This window comes from Bombina bombina, chromosome 2 (assembly GCF_027579735.1).
Source record: "Bombina bombina isolate aBomBom1 chromosome 2, aBomBom1.pri, whole genome shotgun sequence".
Lineage (NCBI taxonomy): Eukaryota > Metazoa > Chordata > Amphibia > Anura > Bombinatoridae > Bombina > Bombina bombina.
Window position 1 is genome coordinate 1,316,056,090 of NC_069500.1, and position 15,610 is coordinate 1,316,071,699.

General features: G+C 35.5%; 1 protein-coding gene across 1 annotated transcript in view; it reads left to right on the plus strand.

Annotated features, from left to right (window-relative positions):
- SORCS2 (sortilin related VPS10 domain containing receptor 2) overlaps positions 1–15,610 on the plus strand; it is a 1,789,666-nt gene that overhangs the window by 515,487 nt on the left and 1,258,569 nt on the right. The window lies entirely within an intron of this gene.

Genomic DNA, 15,610 nt, shown 5'->3' on the forward strand with positions numbered 1-15,610 from the left:
CATCCAAGAGAACCTAGCTAAAGGTTTAATTTGCCCTTCTTCCTCTCCTGCTGGGGCAGGTTTCTTTTTCGTCAGTAAGAAGGATGGTGGGCTCAGACCCTGCATCGACTGCAGGGCCTTGAACAACATAACCATCAAGAATCGCTATCTCATTCCATTGATCACTGAACTGTATGACTCACTCCAGGATGCTCGCTTTTTCACAAACTTGGACTTACGTGGGGCATACAATCTGATACGTATCTTTCCAGGCCACGAATGGAAGACCGCCTTCAACACAAGATCTGGGCATTACGAATACCTTGTAATGCCCTTTGGGCTGTGTAACGCCCCTGCAGTCTTCCAGGCATTTATCAATGATGTCTTCCGTGACCTCCTCAACCGCACTGTCATCGTCTATCTGGATGACATCCTTGTTTTCTCTTCCACTTTAGAGGAGCATCATAGACAGTAGCTGCTGATTGGTGGCTGCGCACAGATGCCTCATGTGATTGGCTCACCAATGTGCATTGTTATTTCTTCAACAAAGGATATCTAAAGAATTAAGCAAATAAAATAATAGAAGTAAATTGGAATGTTATTTAAAATTGTATTCTCTACCTGAATCATAATAGAATTTTTTGGGGTTTAGTGTCCCGTTAAATGTGATATATGATAATTATTGTTGTTATAAATGAAATCACAACTACATACAAGGTGTCCTGCTCATTTTTACCTAGAATGATTGTTTAATTTCATGCAAGTGAAAATGAGTTGTGAAGAAGTCGTCCAAAAATACATCTTTCACATTTTGTGGATGACAGTAAATTATACAACTTCTTTTCAAATAAATATATCAAGAGAATGAAGAAAATTTGATAATAGGAGTAAATTAGAAAGTTGCTTAAAATTGCATGCTCTGTCTGAATCACGAAAGAAAAAATTTGGGTAAACACCCCTAACCTTACACTTATTAGCCCCTAATCTGCCGCCCCCGACAGCCTCGCCACCTGCATTATATTATTAACCCCTAATCTGCCGCTCTGGACACCGCCGCCACCTACATTATACCTATGAACCCCTAATCTGCTGCCCCTAACATCGCTGACACCTACATTATATTTATTAACCCCTAATCTGCCGCCCCCAATGTCGCCGCCACCTACCTACAATTATTAACCCCTAATCTGCCGACCGGACATCGCCGCCACTATAAAAAAAAAAAAAGATATGGGGTTAATAACAAATTTTATAGTGTTTGCGAGTCGGGAGTGCGGCGGTTTAGGGGTTAATACATTTATTATAGTGGCGGCGACGTTGGCGGCGGCAGATTAGGGGTTAAACAATTTAATATAGTCGACGTTGGGGGGGGAGGGGCATTTCCATGAGCTTCTTTGAAAATGTGCAGTGTAATTGCTTGTTAACTTAGTTGCCGGGCATTACCAAGAGGCTGTGCTTGCTTCTTATTTATCAGAAACTTGCGGGTAATGGGGATGTCACAGGATATTAGGGCAGTAGTATATGCATGAATGTCCTACTCCAACTTTTAGTAGTCTAAAGCATCATTCCGAGGGATCAGCAATAGAAATACCAGACCTTAAAGAACATAAAGAAATAAGTTGGCCCACTGTTTAATGTGTGGTATACGAGAAAATTAAATATTCCTAACCCATCAAAGGTATATGAAAATCAAAACTTTATTATTCAGAAAGTGCAGTTATAAAAAAATAAAATAATTCTTATTTATTTCCATTATGAATTTTACTTAATTTATTATCTTTTGTTAAAAGGCAAATAGTCAAAGGCTCATATATGTATATCAGTCGATGATTGGCTGACTGCTGTCACAAGATACAGGGAACAGGGAAATTAAAGGAAATTTGAATATTAACAGAAATAAATCTGCCTCTTTTTAAAAAAAAAATTAAGTAAAGATGATTGTATGGTCTTTTTATTATGCAATTCTTATGTATTTAATGGTCCTTTAAGCATCCTGTTCAAAATGATACACATAGTATTATATGCCTCTTTTTCTCATGGCTAAAATAAGTCCATATACCCAGGAGCAATACAAATATGAAAATCTCCTCTTAACTGAGGGTGAGGGGAAAATAGTAATTTTATAACTATTCTATTGTATACAAAGATACAAGTAATTAAAAGGGGAGGAATTTAAAAGTCAATCTTTTTTTTTCTAAGTCAAATAAAGTCATACACCAATTAGACAACTCATTCAGAAGAGATAGTTTAGACAGATAAAACAAAGAGGTCAAAAGAACTTCCCCATCCTTTTTACAAAAAATAACCAACTAATATTGTGATTTATCATAATAAGGAGAAGAGTCTCCTCTTTCAAATGATTGTACACAAGACGTCTTAGATATCACAGTCAATGAAAAATTGCAATGTTTATGTTGTTATAACTTATTAAACTTTTTCTTTATTGATATTGTAATTGTTATTTTTGATATTTATTGTTCCTTATTTTTGCTTCACATAGTAAGAATCACCTTATATTAATAACAGCAAATAGATCTCAAGAAATTGTGTTCAGAATGATATATATATATATATATATATATATATATATATATATATATATATATATATATAAAGATAAAAGCATGACAAAAAACTAAATGATAGACTTACAGCAGCTAAAGTGCTAAATGTGTTGAAAGATAAACTGAAAAATTCCAACCAACCATTAGATAACAAAGAAAGATGGACATGACAGAGTGTAGTCAAGGGCTAAGAGTTTGTGATGTTCTGCTGTTTTTATTGTATAATTGACTGATGGTGACCCAGTGAGAAAGCACATGTATGGTGCGCTATTTCAGTGGATAAAAGCACAGTGTGTTCTCTGATCTGCCCAGAGTGAGAATTTGAAAGGAAACTGAAAACATGAAACAAAAATCACACCAGATTTACATCAAAACTCCTGGTTTTGAACTTTCATAGCAAACTAAATAAACAGCAACATTTTATGTTGTGCATTAAAGTAAACTGAAACTCCATTTATGAGTCTTTCAAAAGCGGTACATAGAGAAGTCATTTTGCCGCAGGTTCACCATGCTACATCAATGCAGCTATGTATGTTACTAGCTATCTGTTTTCCATTGACTATGCCCTTTTAAAATTGCATTTTCCAGGGCTTGAAAATAGTTTTTAAAATATCAGCAAAAATATGCTATAAAATGTAAGAGTTCTATTTTAGTAGCTGTCCTTTAAAGTAATTCAGTGATAGAATTGTAAGATTTTACTGTCAAAATATTTGATTTGTAGTTAGTTTTTAATAGGGCTTTTGGCAGTGCTGTTTTTACATGCAGAACAAGCAGAGGTATAAGAGGGAGAGGGAGATTTTCAAAAATAATAAAGGTAAGATTAGGTAGCGGAAGACAAGGGATGAGCTTTGACTTGATGATTTTGGAGCATGAAGAAGAAACATTGAATGTTTTTATTTGTTCGTGTGCTAAGAAAGTGCTCAGTTAAGTAAGTAAAAATTAAAGATCAACTTCAGACAAGGAGGCCCATTTATCAAGCTCAGGATGGAGCTACTGGGCCCGTGTTTCAATGAGGCCTATTTATTAAAGGTCTGTCGGACCTGATCCGACAGTGCAGATCAGCTCCGCAAGACCTCGCTGAATGCGGAGAGCAATACGCTCGCCGTATTCAGCATTGCACCAGCAGCTTACAAGAGCTGCTGGTGCAACGCCGCCCCCTGCAGACTCGCGGCCAATGGGCCGCCAGCAGGGAGATGTCAATCAACCCGATCGTACTCGATTGGGTTGAATTGTGGCAATGTCTGTCCGCCTGCTCAGAGCAGGCGGACAGGGTTATGGAGCAGCGGTCTTCAGACTCACCAGAAACACGAGCCCACAAGCTCCGTACAGAGCTTGATAAATGGGCCTCAATGTGGATAGTTTTTGTTAAGCTAAATTTAATATATCATTTTTAATATTGTGTTATAAAGAACCATTTAAAATATGCACACTTTCTTTATACATATTTTAAACGTAATATATTTCAGCAGACAACCAGAACATATTGCTGGAGCCATTATTTTGAATAATAGTATGTTGCAAGAGTGATTTGTTCCTTGAAGGAGGTCCATATGGGCTCATTTTTAGGTCATATGTAATTACAAGAAAATCAACATGTCCAGCTATCAACCTAACTGCCTTCTGGCACTGAAACCTCTGGACTTCTCATGAGCATCATGGTACTTTCTAGGACAAACTGAGAACTAGCTTCTGCCTGGCACTGTTTCAGTCTCTATTTTTGCACACAAAGAATGTTGTTTTTATTACAAAAATAATTGAAACCTACTTTAACCAAGTGTAATTTCTCATTTAGCTTTATATATTTTTTTATGGAAGCATGATGATCTCTTCATTTGCTTTAAAATAGTATGTAAAAGATATTAATATAAATTGGGAAGTTATTATTATTTTACTACAGATGAAATGAGTAATATTTTACATTTGGTACCTTGTTTTAGTTGATTACATTGTATGTGTCCCCCTCTTTTAGCTTAAAAATAAATTAATTGTAACCAAATAGACAGTTTCAAGCATATACAGTATGTAGTAGATTGGGTCCAACACATTTAATAATTAAAATTAATTATTGAGGATAATGTTTATATTTGCTTTATACAAAGAGATGAATATAATGTGTGTGTTCTGGGTATTGTTTAGTGTATATAACAAGGTTCTATAAAAGGAGTCAAATATATGTTTGTGTATTAGCGCTGTAAAAAAAATATGCAATATGCTTTCAGCATTTATTTAGAGAAGTTGGAGTGCATACTGATTACATAAGTATGCTATATACACAATAATTGCTTTGATCAGTACAGGACAGCAATATCTGGCCTCTTATTGGCCACTTTATAGGAGATAAGGTAAACTTATTTAACGGTTTTTGCTTTTTTTCCCAAAGGATGTATACCTGAACTGAGCTTGATGTATAAAACCTTCCAAAATGCTATATAACAAAATGACACTTGTAAATGCTTTTACATTTTTTAATTTTCAATGCAGACCTTTGAAATGCAGGGCTTAATTTCAAATATATGCTGTGCATATATAAATAAAATGCTTTCATGTGTTTTTAGTTTTACAGCTATTATTATTATTTTTTTCTTCAAACACTTGGAAAGACTGTGCTGTGTACATAATCAGCTATCTCCATCCTTGCTTTTAACTACAAATGTTCTAAAGTCATTCCAATTTTTATTCCATGTCTAGCCTTAATTCCATTTTTTTTAATGTATGATCTGAAGCTCAAAGCCACTACATTAATGTACCATTTGTCATTAGATCCAAAGCAACAGCTTTAAGAATGTTCTACAAAGAAAGATTAGCCATCAGTGAATTAAAGATTGCCGTGTTTATCATTTCCTGTACAGGCTGACTGTGCTGCGGGTCTGTAGGGTCCAGTATTAGGTTATAAATCTAGCTGACATGTCTGAGATGAAGCTTTGCAAATAGGCATTCTGTATTTGTATATTTCATCAATAGGGATCTACTGCTAAAGAGAATTCTCTTAAAAAGTGCTATGATTAATGTGTCACCAGTTTTTGTAAGGAAACTTGAATGTTACGTATTACATTTTGTATAATCAGGAGTGCATTATTATTCAGTAGCAACAAATGGTAAAGCAAAATACAATACCAAGAAAATAAACTAGAAATAAGTGCATCAAATAAACAATGGGCTGTATGCATTCAAGTCTGGTTTTAAAGCAGGCCACCAATGTGTGACCGGTCAGTTTTGAGAAGACTTTTTTTTTGGTAGCTCTCTTAGGGCCCAATTATTAAAACTTTGCTGGGTCAGATGTGAAAAACCATGCTGACACTTACAGGGACTGCCCACAGGGAAAAACAGGCTGTCTCCCACAGAAAGTAGTAAAACATTCTTAAAGGGACAGTCTAGTCAAAAATAAACTTTCATGATTCAGATAGGGCATGTAATTTTAAACAACTTTCCAATATACTTTTATCACCAATTTTGCTTTGTTCTCTTGGTATTCTTAGTCGAAAGCTAAACCTACATAGGCTCACATGCTAATTTCTAAGGCCTTGAAGGCTGCCTCTTATCTGAATGCATTTTTACATTTTTTCACAACTATAGGGCGTTATTTCATGTGTGCCATATAGATAACATTGTGCTCACACCCGTGGAGTTACCTAGGAGTCAGCACTGATTAGTTAAAATGCAAGTCTGTCAAAAGAACTGAATTAAGGGGGCAGTTTGCAGAGGCTTAGAAACAAGGTAATCACAGAGGTAAAAAATATAGTAATATAACTGTGTTGATTATGCAAAACTGAGAAATAGGTAATAAAGGGATTATCTATCTTTTTAAACAATAAAAATTCTGGTGTAGACTGTCCCTTTTTAAAGGGAAAACACTGCGGAGAGCGAATTTAGCCGGGAGCCCATTTAAATTAATTACTGCTGCAACCAATACAAAATTATTCTGCTTTTAACCATATTGTATCTTACAATCACCACTAATTTTTGTATGCATTTGTTTTTCTATGAGGGTAATACGTCTTTTGTGTATTTTGACACAATTTGCAATAAAAAAGCGAGATCTATAGGAAGAAAATATTTACAGAAGGAGGAGAATTTTTAACTTTGCCCATGGAACGCCCCTGTTCTTCCCACTAGCAGAGGCGGAAAACTCATTTTACAATAAGGAAAGTAATACGCTTTGAATTTTGTATTATAAATACAAATTTCACAGGATTTATTTGCATGTGCAGTGTACTTTTATTACAATATCTACTGTGTACCCTAAATCATTTCTTTCATGCACAATTTAATTATGAACTTTTCCATAATAAACCATTTTTCTATATGATTTTTAATGTGATTAAACTAAAAAAAAATACTATTATTTGTGAGCCCTAATTGCAATGTATGTATCACCTTCTCATACTTACATGCAGGAAACGCCCCTTTTACATTTCCGGGTGATAAGGCGTGCTAGATAATTTACAATATGCACATTTTATATTTTTATAAACTTTTCTTTCCAATGGCATGGATAGTCCATGAATCCATTCAATTACTAGTGGGAATTCAACTCCTAGCCAGGTTGAGGCAAAGAAAACCCTAGCAAAGCTTCATGTATCCTCCCACTTCCCACAATCCCCAGTCATTCTTTGCCTGTGTAACATTGTAGGTGATGTGCGAAGAAGGTGTCTGAAGAAATCAAGTTGTTAATCCTTGAATGGGTACCTTTACCTGCAAGCAAGGATTGGGGTTATGCTGTGTCCAAGTATTTCTCTTTAGTTAGAGTAATGGTGGCTTTTAGCATTTGGAAGACGGTGAGGTGGTCTTTGCTTACCTTCCAACATTTTTGCTACCCCCTATATAGAAAACCAGGGTTGTTTGCTGTACCTGCCCTACAGCGGATCCACAGGTAAGTGCTTTTACCTTCTAGGTGAGAAGGATGCAGCACTTAGAAGTTCCATGTTTTAAAAAAATAAAATAAAAAAAATAAAAGCTACTTAAGGAACAAGGTGGATCCTTATGGGACTGAATATCCCTTTTAAAGATTGGGGCAGCAGTTCAGGGCACTGTTCTGTCATATGAAGGTTTTTTTTATTTTGGCTATGGGGATTTATTTGCACAATTTTACCTTTTATTTTATTTGGGTAATACCTCTTTAAGGAGGTTGTTGGCGGTTCTTTTTACACCATCTCACTTTTGAATTTGATGTTTTTGCCTCAGCTGAGGCTTCCTTTGGGAGAAAAGTTCTTCAAGTGGTGGTGCCTTCTGTTTAGGTTTGTCTGTCTTGTGTATCCCTCCCTTCCATTCTGTGGACTCTAGCTTTGGTATTGGTTCCCACTAGTAATTGAATGGATTTGTGGACTCACTCTCCATGCAATTGGAAAGAAAATATAATTTATGCTTACCTGATAAATTATTTTCTTTCCTGGCATGGAGAGTCTACGACCCGCATTTATTTTAAGATGGCTTTTTGTCATTTTCTAAACCTCAGACACCTCTATACCCTTTGTGTCTTCTCTTTCCATGATTCCTCGGCTGAATGACTGAGGATTGTGGGAAGTGGGAGGATACTTAAAGCTTTGCTGGGGTGTTCTTTGCCTCCACCTTGTGGCCAGGAGTTGAATTCCCACTAGTAATTGAATGGATTCATGGGGGCCCATTTATCAAGCTCCGAACAGAGCTTGTGGGCCCATGTTTCTGGCGAGTCTTCAGACTCGCCAGAAAAAGCAGTTATGAAGCAGCGGTCTAAAGACCGCTGCTCCATAACCCTGCCCGCTTGCTCTGATGAGGCGGACAGGAATCGCCGGAAATCAACCCGATAGAGTACGATCGGGTTGATTGACACCTCCCTGCTGGTGGACGACTGGCCGCGAGTCAGCAGGGGGCGGCGTTGCACCAGCAGCTCTTGTGAGCTGCTGGTGCAATGTTAAATGCGGAGAGCGTATTGCGCTCCGCATTCAGCAAGGTCTTGCGGACCTGATCCACACTGTCGGATCAGGTCCTCAAGACCTTTAATAAATAGGCCCCTTTGACTCTCCCTGCCAGGAAAGAAAATAATTTATCAGGTAAGCATAAATTATATTTTTAAAGGTATATAGCAGATAATTTAAAATTAAATTGTATAGATGTAAATTGATTTTGCTAGATAGCCCTCAACAAAGAAAAATATATAATATATATATATTATATATAAATAAATAAATAACGTGAATAAAGCTCTTGTTTAATTAAATTACTGTATTATACTTAATTAAAGGGACATGAAACCCACATTTTATCTTTCATGATTTAGAAAGAGAATGCAATTTTAAACATCTTATTAATTTACTTCTATTATCTCATTTGTTTTATTCTCTTGATATTCTTTGCTGAAAAGCATATCTAGATATGCTCAGTAGCTGCTGATTGGTTGCTGCACATAGAAGCCTTGTGTGATTGGCTCACCCATGTGCATTGCTTTTTCTTCAACTAAGGATATGTAAAAAATGAACCAAAATAAATAATAGAAGTAAATTGTAATGTTGTTTAAATTTGTATTCTCTATCTGAATCATGAAAGAAAGATTTTGGGTTTAGTGGCCCTTTAAAGTTGAGTTTTTTTCACTCTAGACTTATTATTTGTGCATTTGGACATTTAAATCCCAAACATTTAAATTTGCCATGTAAAATAGATCTTGCTCTCTAGGTTCATAACTAAAAATACGTGTTTTAGCCTCATCATAAAATAACTGAGGAGTTCAGTTCAGTGTTTACTTTTTTTTTTAAAAAACAATACATTATTAAAAAAATACTAATTTCACTGGGTTTTTTTTAACTACTCATTGGTATAAATTTGCATAAATAGTTATTCTGCATAAATCCTAAACTAAAGTTTCTAGGACTGATTTTAAATGACCATTTTTTATAATTAGAATTAAATATGCTTAGAAGTTTTAACCATAATAACTTCTTTATATTTAATCTTTAATTTTCAACTTTGACCTGAACCTTGAAAATACTGTCCATGCATGTAGGTAAAATGCCAGCTGGGTGGTCCCCATATTACTAAAGGATGAATGATACCGGGCCCCAACACTGTTATGGCACTGAAGCTTGAAAGTTGCTATCCCTCTTAGTTTTTTTCCGACTTCTTTTTGCATCTTGGCATAATGGTAATGGCTAATTAAAGATTCAGAGAACCTATTAGCTAATTTCTCATGTACCACAATGTTTTACTGTACCAAATATGAAATGATACATAGGGAAGCAATAATGTTGTTCAAGGTAATGACAATATCATTCTATTGTTAGTGAATTTGACTGAGAGGTTGGGAGCTTGTAGTTAAATTATTGGTTTCAACTACTTGCAGTCCAGAAATAATGGTTGAACAAGTTGCAATACTCTCAGTACTCATCCATTTGTACCACCACAATGACATTCAGTGAAGTTGCATTACTATATAGCCAGGATCCCTATGTCTTCATCTCTTTTATGTTGGTAGGGAATATGTGATCTTCCAGATATGCACTTGTTTACCAGTCTTTAGAGACACAATGAGCAGTTCCTGTATAAAATTATATGTATAGCCTGTACAACTATAAAAGATTCCCAGAAGGACAATGATTTTACAGCCTCCCTGTCGAAAAAAAAACAGAGACAAAGAATAGAGCAAGCTTCAAAAAGTCTGTTAAAAGAAACAAATCACTGTTGTCAAAGGTTTTCATAGTTTTAAAATAACAGTCAACAATACCTTTTTATCTGTCATTTCTCTGCTTTTACCTTTCAGTGTAAGTGTGGGTTACAGTTTGTACAGAGAACTTTTAAAATCACTGACTTTTATGCTACGTGGTAGAGGAGCCTTGATATCCCAAGGGCTGATGTGCTGTGGTTTTATTTTTATTTTTTGAACCATCACTATTTGAGTGACACTGGGCAAAATTTACTACGAGGACTCTCTAGCCTCATCCGCATTTCTTGTTTTACCAGTTGCTATATTATTTTATACTACTGATTCACTAAAGTTCACTTATTTCTTAATTTAATGATCTTACAGCTCATTCCATAATTTCCGAACTCTGCAAGCCCTGCAGTCTCCACAATTATTAGGTATTGAATGTAGTCTGTTCACTGAAGACTGTAAAGATTAAGTTTAGTTAATAATTTGCGGGATGGTTCCAATTTGGAGCTCTGTCATTCTATCCCTCCACCACATTTGCCTTCCATATATAGGGCCTGTGAAGAGAAATTTGAGTCAATATGTATCTCACTTATAAATGCTGACCATGCACTCAGCCTGCCCAATCATGTCTCAGGGAGCTCCATGCATTGATCAAGTGGCAACTCCCCCAGCCAGCCCCAGACCACCCAGGTAGATTACAGTCTACATTACAACTCCCTCTAGACCACCATGACTGCAAAAAATGCAGTTTGGGAGGTATAAGAACTAGATAGATGGGAGAGATTCAAGGTGATGTAGAAAGGTAGTTGGCACCCTCAGTGTAGCTAAAGAATGCTTTATTGGGTACATTTAAAAAATAACCAAAACAACATAGTAGTAGAGCTAAATGCAACTTACGCGTTTCAGCTTGTGGCCTTAGTCATAGATTGAAGTTGAACTAAATTTTCAAACATCTCTGATTGAATTTGCAGATAGTTTTAGTTCAAAAGAAATCTATTTAACTAAACACTAAAGAATATGGTAAAATTATACATACATTTTGTTATCTGTGTATAATAAATGTATCTACACACATACACGCACAATATATATATATATATATATATATATATATATATATATATATATATATATATATATATATAATATATATATATATAGAATATGTGTGTGTGTATATCTATCTATCTATATATACATATACAGTATATATATATATTGTGTGTGTATGTATATATATATATATATTTAACTTAGTTTGAACTTTATAAAAAAAATCAATAGAATTTTCCACTAGATTAACTACGATATTCAAGAATACATTTTTTTTTAAAGCTCGGATTTATAATGCTCAGAGGTGTCAATGTCACTGTTTAATCCTTCATGCAGTTTAAAAGTCTCAAATACTTACAGTGACATCACTTATGCCATGTATTTGCTTTGCATAATACCCAATTTACATGGGTAATCACTTTAGCTCAGTAATACAAGGCAATACTATGCTCGGGTGAAAGATCATTTCATACTGTTACAGAAAATCTTTTATGTTTGTAATGGGATAAAATTACCCAATAAAAGGTTGTGGATGCTTTAAATCATTATGATGTTGTTATTTTTAAACATTTCCCTTCTGGTATAATCCCTTATTATTATAATTGTATATTATTTAAATTCCTTCTTTTAGATGAGAAGGTAAAAAATAATAACAAAATAAAAAAAAATTGCAGATATATTTATAGCCAGGCTGGAAAGTAGAGTGAGGTACCTCAGAGGTATCTGAATAATTTGTGCCTGAGTGATAAATGTGTAAATGCCTCAAATGGTGCAACCTTAAATAATTAGTGAAAGTGCTATTACAGTTGGAATTTTAGGGATTTTTGTTGTTTTTTATTTTAATAAGCAATATGTTTAAATTCGATTGGAGACCACATTGCAAATCTCTATTTTTCACAGTTGAAAATTTTAAGAGAATAATTTCAGTGCATTTTTAGATTAGGATAAGAGATTATTATAGAGACCCCAACAGCTTCAATAACTAATAGTTAAACAGATTTGGTTGAAATTTGTCAGAAAGACGTCTTTAGTGTCATACTGTATTGCATATATGGCATAATCCTATATTATTAAAGGCCAGGTATGTTTGTCCCATGCAGTCATGCACAGTAGAGACTGCAGTGCGAGACAAACAAACCTGGCCGTAAGGAAGGATCAGTCAGTGACCGCCGACTCCGCACAAGACAATGCGCAAGACTGCCCGAGACTTCAAAATGCTGGGACGATCAGGCAGGGGCGGGAGCGGGTAAGACCACTGCACTGCAGAAAAAAATGTTGAGAGCGAAAGAGAATGGAAAGGAGGGAGGTAGAGGGGATCCAAGTGGATGGGGATTTTTGCCCGTTTACATGGGCTTTGGGACTAGTTGATTACATAATTGCTGACATAACATATCTGTAAATTTATAAAAAGTTATTGGCCCCCATTTATCAACTGCCAGGTGGACAAAGTTTGCTCTCCTGAACTCTATCTCTTTCTATCTTGATTCAGAGAGAGCATGCAATTTTAAGCAACTTTCTAATTTACACCTATTATCAAATTATTTTCATTCTCTTGGTATCTTTATTTGAAATGCAAGAATGTAAGTTTAGATGCCGTCCCATTTTTGGTGAACAACCTGTGTTGTTCTTGCTGATTGGTGGGTAAATTCACCTACCAATAAACAAGTGCTTTCCATGGTACTGAACCAAAAAAATTGCTAAGATGCCTTCTTTTTCAAATAAAGAAAGCAAGAGAACGAAGAAAAATTGATAATAGGAGTAAATTAGAAAGTTGTTTAAAATTGCATACTCAATTACGAAAGAAAAAATTTGGGTTCAGTGTCCCTTTAAGTAGAGTTTTAGGCCCACTTGCATGAGCCTGAAATGTATGGGTCCCTAAGGAAAATGGGGCCCATTGACTTAAAAGTATGAATTAAAAAGGTTTAAATAGGTGACATGCTCAAATTATTACTATAATATAATAACTCATCTTGGATGGTTTAATTTAATTATAGCATTCTAGTTTTAAAAAAGAAGGATTCAAAAAATATTTGGAAAAAAAGGATAAAAAAATAGTATCAATAATGTTGTATGTACAACAATACCACTGATATCTTCTGTAATGATTATTAATCTGAAGTGTATATTTTATCTTTACCAACTGTTGAAAGGAAACAATCTATCCAAGAAAACCAGTTTACAATTATTTGGAAAAAAATCTTCTTGTAAAACATCACAGCCTTTGTTATAGCTGTTATTGAGTACATGTACTTTTAAACAATGTCATTTTAAAAGGGGCACAAAATGATTCAGATAGAGCAAACTATTTAAAAAACGAAAATTCCAATTAACTTTGATTATCAATTTTACTTTGTTCTCTTTGTATCCCTTGTTGAAGACCATACCAGGTAGACACAGGAGCCTGCACTATATCGAGCACTATGCGGCAGCAGTTTTGCAACGATTTTATCAATGTTACATATTGTGCAAATACTGCTTCCATCTAATGCTCAATCGTGTATAACAACTGTACTGTTACCATATAATGCTGCAAAGCATGTGCACACTAACGGCTAGATTTAGAGTTTGGCGGTAGCCGTGAAAACCAGCGTTAGAGGCTCCTAACGCTGGTTTTAGGCTACCGCCGGTATTTGGAGTCAGTGATTAAAGGGTCTAACGCTCACTTTTCAGCCGCGACTTTTCCATACCGCAGATCCCCTTACGTCAATTGCGTATCCTATCTTTTCAATGGGATCTTTCTAACGCCGGTATTTAGAGTCGTTTCTGAAGTGAGCGTTAGAGCTCTAACGACAAAACTCCAGCCGCCGTAAAAAAGCAGGAGTTAAGAGCTTTCTGGGCTAACGCCGGTTCATAAAGCTCTTAACTACTGTACCCTAAAGTACACTAACACCCATAAACTACCTATGTACCCCTAAACCGAGGTCCCCCCACATCGCCGCCACTCGATTAAATTTTTTAACCCCTAATCTGCCGACCGCCACCTACGTTATACTTATGTACCCCTAATCTGCTGCCCCTAACCCCGCCGACCCCTGTATTACATTTATTAACCCCTAACCTGCGCCCCACAACGTCGCCGCCAGCTACTTACAATAATTAACCCTAATCTGCCGACCGCAAAGCGCCGCCACCTACGTTATCCTTATGTACCCCTAATCTGCTGCCCTAACATCGCCGACCCCTATATTATATTTATTAACCCCTAATCTGGCCCCCCACAACGTCGCCTCCACCTGCCTACACTTATTAACCCCTAATCTGCCGAGCGGACCTGAGCGCTACTATAATAAAGTTATTAACCCCTAATCCGCCTCACTAACCCTATCATAAATAGTATTAACCCCTAATCTGCCCTCCTAACATCGCCGACACCTAACTTCAATTATTAACCCCTAATCTGACGACCGGAGCTCACTGCTACTATAATAAATGGATTAACCCCTAAAGCTAAGTCTAACCCTAACACTAACACCCCCCCTAAGTTAAATATAATTTAAATCTAACGAAATTAATTAACTCTTATTAAATAAATTATTCCTATTTAAAGCTAAATACTTACCTGTAAAATAAATCCTAATATAGCTACAATATAAATTATAATTACATTGTAGCTATTTTAGGATTAATATTTATTTTACAGGCAACTTGGTAATTATTTTAACCAGGTACAATAGCTATTAAATAGTTAAGAACTATTTAATAGTTACCTAGTTAAAATAATATCAAAATTACCTGTAAAATAAATCCTAACCTAAGTTATAATTAAACCTAACACTACCCTATCAATAAATTAATTAAATAAAATACCTACAATTACCTACAATAAAACCTAACACTACACTATCAATAAATAAATAAATTAAATACAATTGCTACAAATAACTACAATTACATAAACTAACTAAAGTACAAAAAATAAAAAAGAACTAAGTTACAAAAAATAAAAAATATTTACAAACATAAGAAAAATATTACAACAATTTTAAACTAATTACACCTACTCTAAGCCCCCTAATAAAATAACAAAGACCCCCAAAATAAAAAAATGCCCTACCCTATTCTAAATTAATAGAGTTAAAAGCTCTTTTTACCTTACCAGCCCTGAACAGGGCCCTTTGCGGGGCATGCCCCAAGAAAATCAGCTCTTTTGCCTGTAAAAAAAAACATACAATACCCCCCCCCAACATTACAACCCACCACCCACATACCCCTAATCTAACCCAAACCCCCCTTAAATAAACCTAACACTAAGCCCCTGAAGATCTTCCTACCTTGTCTTCACCATCCAGGTATCACCGATCCGTCCTGGCATCCGGTGCTGAAGAGGTCCAGAAGAGGGTCCAAAGTCTTACTCCTATCCGGCAAGAAGAGGACATCCGGACCGGCAAACATCTTC